Source organism: Lepisma saccharinum, chromosome 15 (assembly GCF_977018435.1).
Source record: "Lepisma saccharinum chromosome 15, izLepSacc3.1, whole genome shotgun sequence".
Lineage (NCBI taxonomy): Eukaryota > Metazoa > Arthropoda > Insecta > Zygentoma > Lepismatidae > Lepisma > Lepisma saccharinum.
The window spans coordinates 55,327,887-55,335,546 of NC_139243.1; positions in this window are offsets into that span (position 1 = coordinate 55,327,887).

The following is a 7,660-nucleotide window of genomic DNA, read 5'->3' on the forward strand; positions in this document are numbered from 1 at the left end:
TACACGTTATTGGGCTGAATCTAGGAATGGCGACACATTGTTCTTCTCCGATATGTTATCTTATATTTCTGAGAGACTTCAAAATTTCGATTCAACGAAGTGATGCAGTAATTATTTTTTTCGCAGATCTACGTCATACTCTCAATAAACAGCCATTGTTAGAAATTCTTGATCACGTACCTTCATAACAAGCCATTTGAGTTAGTAACGAATATGATGTTTTTAGTAGAGTAACTTTTAATTTGTTCATGTTTTGTTTGTTAACACAGCTATTGACATTAAATATTTAACAGAATATCCTTCAATAACCATGTGTTTTTGTTCGACAATGAAATTGAAGAAATTCATCCAATATGGGTTGTACAATTTAACATGTAACATCAATGGCCCTATCTTTAATAAATTTCTATATCAGCCATTTCATGCGACAAGGAAGGTTAATTCTATTTTTATTCAAAGTATTAATTATGTATGAAATGAAAGGGAACACTATGCAGTTACAAACAGTAGTGTCGTGACTTTTAAATAACAACGTAAAAAGTAAAGTAAAGTGCTCCCCTGCGCTTTGCACCACGCCATGAAGGCATATAGGGTCCCACACTTTCTTGATCACAGCCGAAGGTTGGGGGTGATGTGATAAGCACCACGCTCCTGGCCGCCAAAGTTTCCTCCACGTACCCACTCTGTACGACGCTGGGTGGGCGCCGGAGACGCTTGAACAGGTGGAAGAAATCCCGGTTCTCCCCCTCCGGGGATTGTACCCGGATCTCTCGCATGGTGGTCAGACGCCCTAACGACTGACTAAGCCCTAATTACCGCGGCACTTTAAATAATAACGTTTTTATAGTACCAGGTGGCCTACATAAAAGTATCCCGGCCGGGTAATACCAGAGACGAGCTAATAATTGTATGTATTCAGCAGCGGATAACACAAAGCCCGAGAAAGTCTACAGAAAACTATCCCAACAGGTATGTGTGTCCCGAACAACGTGTCAGCGTGTGCTGCATTCTCTGAAACTGAAGCCATACCAAGTAACTTGTGTCCAGGAACTGAAGGAGCCGGACACAGCTAAACGGGTTGCGTACTGTAATTGGTTACTGACAATGATTGCAGACGGACGTTTGGACCCTCTGCTGTACTCTAGTCCGACGAAGCGTGGTTCCATTCATCGGGTTACGTGAATGCGCAGAATACGCGGTACTGGTCTGCTGAGAATCACATATCCGGCACAAAACCATGACCAAAAAAATGGTGTTTGGTGTGCAGTTTCAGGAACACGTATAGTGGGTCCAGTGTTCTTTGAATCAACAGTGAATAGTGCAGTTTATCGTGGCTTCTTGCAACGAACTGACACCAGAAGAAAGACTATACTCCTAATTCCAACAAGATGGAGCCACATGCCACACTTCCAACGAATCCCTGGCATTGGTGCATGAACTGCTTACAGAAGAGCGCACAGTAAGCAAGGGGTTGTGGCCTCCTCATTTCCCAGATTTGTCGCCCTGTGATTTTTATGGGGATGCTTAAAGCAGAAGGTGTATGCAAATAACCCCCATACTCTGGCTAAACTGCAGGAAACCATTACCTACGTTTGCAGAAGCGTCTCGACGTTAACGGGGGCCACTTCCAGCATCTCAGGTAACATGCAGGTAAGCGAGTGTTCACATTATCCTTCTTTTTCCTAACTTTCTTTTGGCCGGCATCCGGTATTACCACGCCGGACTGCTATTATGTGGGCCACTCTGTAGAAGTGGGATTTTATGTATGGTGTCTCCACTTAATTTAGTTTCATTTTGATATAGTAATACAACCATAAGAATACTAAATCAATTCTAATTTCGTTCCAATTGCCTAATTTATGCACCGATTGGTTAATTGGGACTGGACCTACAGCTTAAAGTGGGATCCGAACCACTAAACGCACGGTCATGATATTAGACGGGTGGCAGAAGTTGGCGCTGTTGCCACGATCAGAGCACAACCCCGTCTGTTCGGAGGTTTAAGAGAATTAAAGATCTCGTTGTAGAGTTGGTCTATGTAATCCGTGTGATACAATCTGGCAGTATCTGCTCTAAACGTTAGGAATGACACAAAAGTGCCCCGTAGAGAGGTCGGTCTGACGCTCGAACTAGGCAACGCAGCCAGGTTGACGTTTCCACACAGTGCGCGGAAACCAGCGACTTTTGTTTCGCTTTGCTTTTCCCAGCGCAATTCTCAAAAGCCGCCTATTTTCATGGCCGTGTGTTGAAAATCTTCCACCTGGTATCGAAACCGGAACCCTTTGATTACGTTACCACTACGCCATCAGGGAGGTCTTTAAAAGTTAATCTTACGAAAAGAGTAGACCCTAACACGAAACTACAACGTCAACTAAATAAGACTGCCAGGAATGAATTGTAGAATAATTAGATTGTCATTTTTGGAAACAAAAATAAGAATGCAATACGTAAAACGATTCTATTCATTTATCATTTAACACTCTTCTGAATAAAACACACAGTGTGGAGAATAATTATTCTAAACGCGTAATCATCATGACTACAATCTGATATATCAAAAACTATCATGAGCTTGCATCGGATCTCATTTTCCAATTGAATTTTTTCTCTTGTATAGACTAGACACAACTGCTCCAAATTGTACATGCCTCACGGTTTAGTATTAGTTTCAAAGATATTTTAGGGGGCTGAGTTCCCAAAACCCCTCCTCTGGGCACGCCCTTGGCCGGCAATAAGTATTAAATATGATGAAATATACTTCAGGCGAACTTTCCTTCGGTGATCATGGATACTAAGCAGAGGCGTGGCGTGTATGTAGCCGCTGTTACCGCAGGTAACACCAAAATATAAAGAATTGAAGAACCCGTCTTAAAATATTATTACGTACATAAACTGGTAATATTGTCGTAAAGTAAACATTGCAAACTGCCATTTTTTCTGACACCGGCAAAAGCGAAGAGGAGGACTGATCCGGTACGCTTCACAGGCAACATGAGGAAGGACCCTGAGCTAGTGATGGGTCGTTCCGGAACGAATCGTTCCAAAGGAACGAAACCAGCAAGTGAACGAATCGTTCCGATTCCGGAAGTCAGCTGGAATCGAATCCGGTTTTGTTTTTAGCTACTGCGCCTGCGTCGTTGTCAACACATGCGAGAAACTTCTACAAGCGGCTTCTCTTGTCCTTTTGTTCCCTTACTTTCCCGCCATCTGCCTCAGCATTGAAAAGGCACTCCGTGGAGAGGGGAGAGGGGGGGGGGGTAGGAGGAAAGTTGTATTTTGCCCATTCCGAGTGGTCTGGGCTAAACAGCAGGGACATTGTGAATTCTGCAAAATTCTTCCCTGGCTCGGAGAAAAATTTCCCTCCCGTGTAGCAAAAAATTTCCCTTTCGACTTGAAAATTCCTGGTCTTCCACAACCAAGAAATACAACAATAAAATAGAAAATAAATTATCCATACTTTCACGATTTATCCAGAACTTCTAATCTAGGAGGGTGTAAATGATGTAAAGGCAAATTTAGCACCAAATGACACTGATTGATTTGCTTTATTTTACTTCGCTTTTTGTGCCACTTTTGGCTAATTTGCGAAGATGGAGATGAGTGATGAATGGACACTCACAAACATCCATGGATTCGAACCCGGGACCCCCAAGTGTTAGCGCGAAGTGCTAACCCCTCCGCCACGGGAGTCGGCTACCAAATTAGATGATTGTGAATACATTTAAAGGGGGTCTGTTGCGAAAAAAATATAGCCGTGATATGTAGAGGTGGATAAATCATTGAGTATGTACTTAATTTATTTTCTTCATGTTGGACAAAATCTGTTTTATTTGAGTCGTTATTGTTAATTAATATTTTTACTTGAATGTTGATTGATTGATTTAGTTTATTTTACTTTGCGTTTTGTGCCTCCTGGCTAATTTGCGAAGATGGGGATGAGTGATGAAATTGATGCATGGACATTCACAAACAACCAAGTCCGAGCGGAATTCGAACCCGGGACCCTTGGCATCGCAGCGCGATGTGCTAACCACTCAGCCACAGGCTCCGGCTTTACTTGAATGTTGTTACACTTTTTAACTCAATCACGATTAACTGCGATCAACTGAGTTCGAACTGAAAGAAAATACATTTCAGGTGTTTATAAAAGATAAGTATTATTTAATGCAAGACATCTAATTCAACCGTTTCTTGCACATTTTAGACGTTTCACCCTTTTCCCTTCCTTGGCTCCAAAATTTCCCGTTTTTAGGAAGTTTCCTGCTGGGTTCATCGCGGTTAAACTCCTCTCCCTCCTTCACCCGCTATTGACGTCAGAAGGAACCAACCAAGAAGCCAAATATAATGGAGGGCGTTACTACAGTTTTTAACTCGCTCCAAGCTCCCCAATAGGCGGACTGTACGTTTGAAGCACTAGTCAGTGAGCCTTGGTACGAGTTTTTGGAATCGGAACGAGAATTTGGAGTCGGAACGAATCGTTCCGAGGTTTCGTTCCGACCAAACAGCCTGGAGAGAGGCAAGGGTGCGGGTGTGTTTGAGATACACCTGCACTTCGTAAAATCAAATGTTCGCTGAAATCTGAATCATAAGAACATCGAATTGTAAAAAGAAAGGGACGTAACTATGTATTTGAAGTTAATAAAAATACATTTACATTGAGAGAAGAGAGCAGTAATCATTTGGCATCCATGACAATTTAATTTATTAATTACATTCGACGGTTCATTTTTCTCCCCCTTTCCCTCCCATTACACAACCTTTATTAAGAATATATATAAGGTAAAAATAAAATATCAGTTATGAACCATTCCTGTTGTCGACATAAAAGAAATTTATATTTCTAAAAACCCGGTATTGATATATTTACGTCGAATCAATTACGCGCAATCGGCCTTTTTGAGAGATTTTGTTTTACCACATGGCATATTTTTCTTAGCTTTATTTCCATCGCTTTTAGTGTGATTACAATTTGTTATAGCTAATATCAGTAATAAATGGGGAAAAAATGCATGATGATAATTTTCTCCTTTCAAAGTAAAGTACTTGTAATTTCACATTGTTTAGCAGTGCACCCGCGAAGTGTAAAACGCTGCAAAATAACATTGAATGGGCCCACCCTTTAGCCGCGTGTAATTAACACACACACATATTACCAGGTCGACAAAACTCCATCCTACATTATTTTCAATATCCCCACCTCCTCTCCTGGCAAGGAGGAACGAAACATGAGCCTCGTTCCTCGGAACGAGAGGAAATGATTCCAGGAATCATGATTCCGAAAAGGAACGAGTGAACGAAATCATGGTGGAACTGGAACGAGACAGCCGGAGTCGGACCGACTTGCAGTGGTACGAAAGGAACGAAAGGAACGAAGGAACGAGTTGGAGGAATCGATTCCTTTAGGTGAGCGGAACGAAAGGAATCGAATCCGCAAAAGGAACGACTTTTCCCATCACTACCCTGAGCCCACGCAAGGAAGACTTCGCGTTGCGGCAAAGACTGTTATGGCGGGAGGAGGAGGCGGGCTGTTTAGCCGGCGCAGTTGCCAGTGATGCTTACAGGAAACATACCAGTGTTGCCATATTCAATTGACAGAAAAGAGCTAAGTCGCCTAATCGGGTCTATCTTACTCTGAAGGTGTCCAGTCACACTGGGGAACGATGGCGCAGTGTTAGTAGCGTCGCCGCCTTATAATCAAGGGATTCCGGTTTCGATACCCGGTGGAGGCACAAGTGGTGCGGATCCAACTTTAAACTGTCCCGATTAGCATTACTGTTCATGAAGTGGACTTAAATCGCCAAATCAAAATTTAAAAAAATCAAATCACACTGGGGCAAAAGCAAACTACCAAGTGATATTTTGTATTTACACTAAATATCAGCGATTATGAAAGTCCTCTTTGTCCTTCTTCGACATCATGGGCGAGAAGGAGAGGAGAGGGATGGGTATGGTCAAGGGGTCCGCTGTCCTTCTAAAAATGTCAACCTAAAATTCTATATTTCACACATATAATATTATTTCGGTTACAGGAATTTGTGATAATTGTTGATAATACTGATTGACATTGACATACGTTGTCGCAGGAATGCAATAATTTCGGATTGAAGCAATGTTTTTGAGGTGGTAGAACTGTTTTTGGGTGAAAACAATACTTACAAGCATAATTTCCCGATTGTTATCTTAGCACGCTGTGAAGTGTCAGGTGTCGCAGGTTCGAATCCTCAGCAAGAAATGGTTATTTCAATGTTCGTTGTTATTATTTTACTTACATAATTATAAAAATTAATAATTACATACACAAAGAAATAATAATTTTATTTCAATAATTCACCACGCATCGTCATCGTCACGATTATCCTATAAAGCGAAAGCCTTAAAGGTAGCAAAGGACGTAAAATATACGAAATGGTAGTGGTGTCAGAAATGAGATTTCAGTGGATTTAGCGAAACATGGGAGTGGGAGTAGTTAGGAAACAGATGAAGACTACATCTACTCTACATACGTCTTATTTGAAACGAAAAGTTTCGCGATTTGGGCAAATCTGGTTTCAAAAGAACTAAGATGGCAACATTAGTAGAACGGGACTTCTTGCAGGTTCCGAAGGAAATATTGGGGAAGGGCAGATGCTGAGAGGGGACGGGGCAAGGAGGGTGCTTCACGTGTTACAAAAGTAAACAACGGTTTGTGGGAGGGACTGTGCAGTGGGAGTTTTATGACTGGTGTCTTTCGTCTTTATGTTGTTTTCGGGCATTGTCAATTAATTTATGAAGCTTGCTCCGAGTTCCGAGGTGGCGGGTTCATCCTATCTGGACAGTGTGTGTAATCGTGCGATAGAAGATATTTTGAAGCAATCTTTCGGTTCGTTATTTTGCAGAAAAAATCGAAATTGTGGCGAAAGGGAGGCCAAAGCCTATTTTGAACGATTTAAAAACCAAGTCGTCTGCTGGATATGACCGACATTTCAATGTTTCGTGGTATAACGACTATCCGTGGTTATGTGGATGTGTGCAGTTGTCTAAACTCTTTTGTTGGCCATGTACTCTATTTTCGGGTGAAAAAAAAAACGTGTCGAATTCAGATGTGGATAACATGGACCATGACGCACCCAAAAATTCAAATTCAAATGAAAAACTTCTCTTTATGACAGCATCATAGAAGTTTTTTGATTTGATTTGATTGATTTTGCTTCGCTTGTGCCACTTTTGGCTAATTTGCGAAGATGGGGATGAGTGATGATATGATTAAGTTGATGAATAGACATCACAAACGCCCATGCCCAAGCTAGGTTTCGAACCCGGGATCCCAGCATCATATAACTATTTTCAAAGTCGGATTGATCTGCTCTATAAGTAGCCTTCGATGTTTCTGTAAGTATCAAATTACGTATTATTGTGTCAACAACCAATGTTTGCGATTTCACTTTAGTCCTTATGTCAACATTTTTTTTCTGATTAATAACTTTACCAAAATCTAGTATTGAATTGCATACGTACCAGATTAATATTATATGAACTACTTGGAAGACATTGGGGGGGGGGGGGGGCATGAGGTGGGGAGGCGCCCAAGTCTCCCTTAAATGTCCTACTGATAACCGGTAACACTTTTAAAAATCCACGCCATGCCACTGATACTAAGAATATGAGGATTCTTATGAACCTT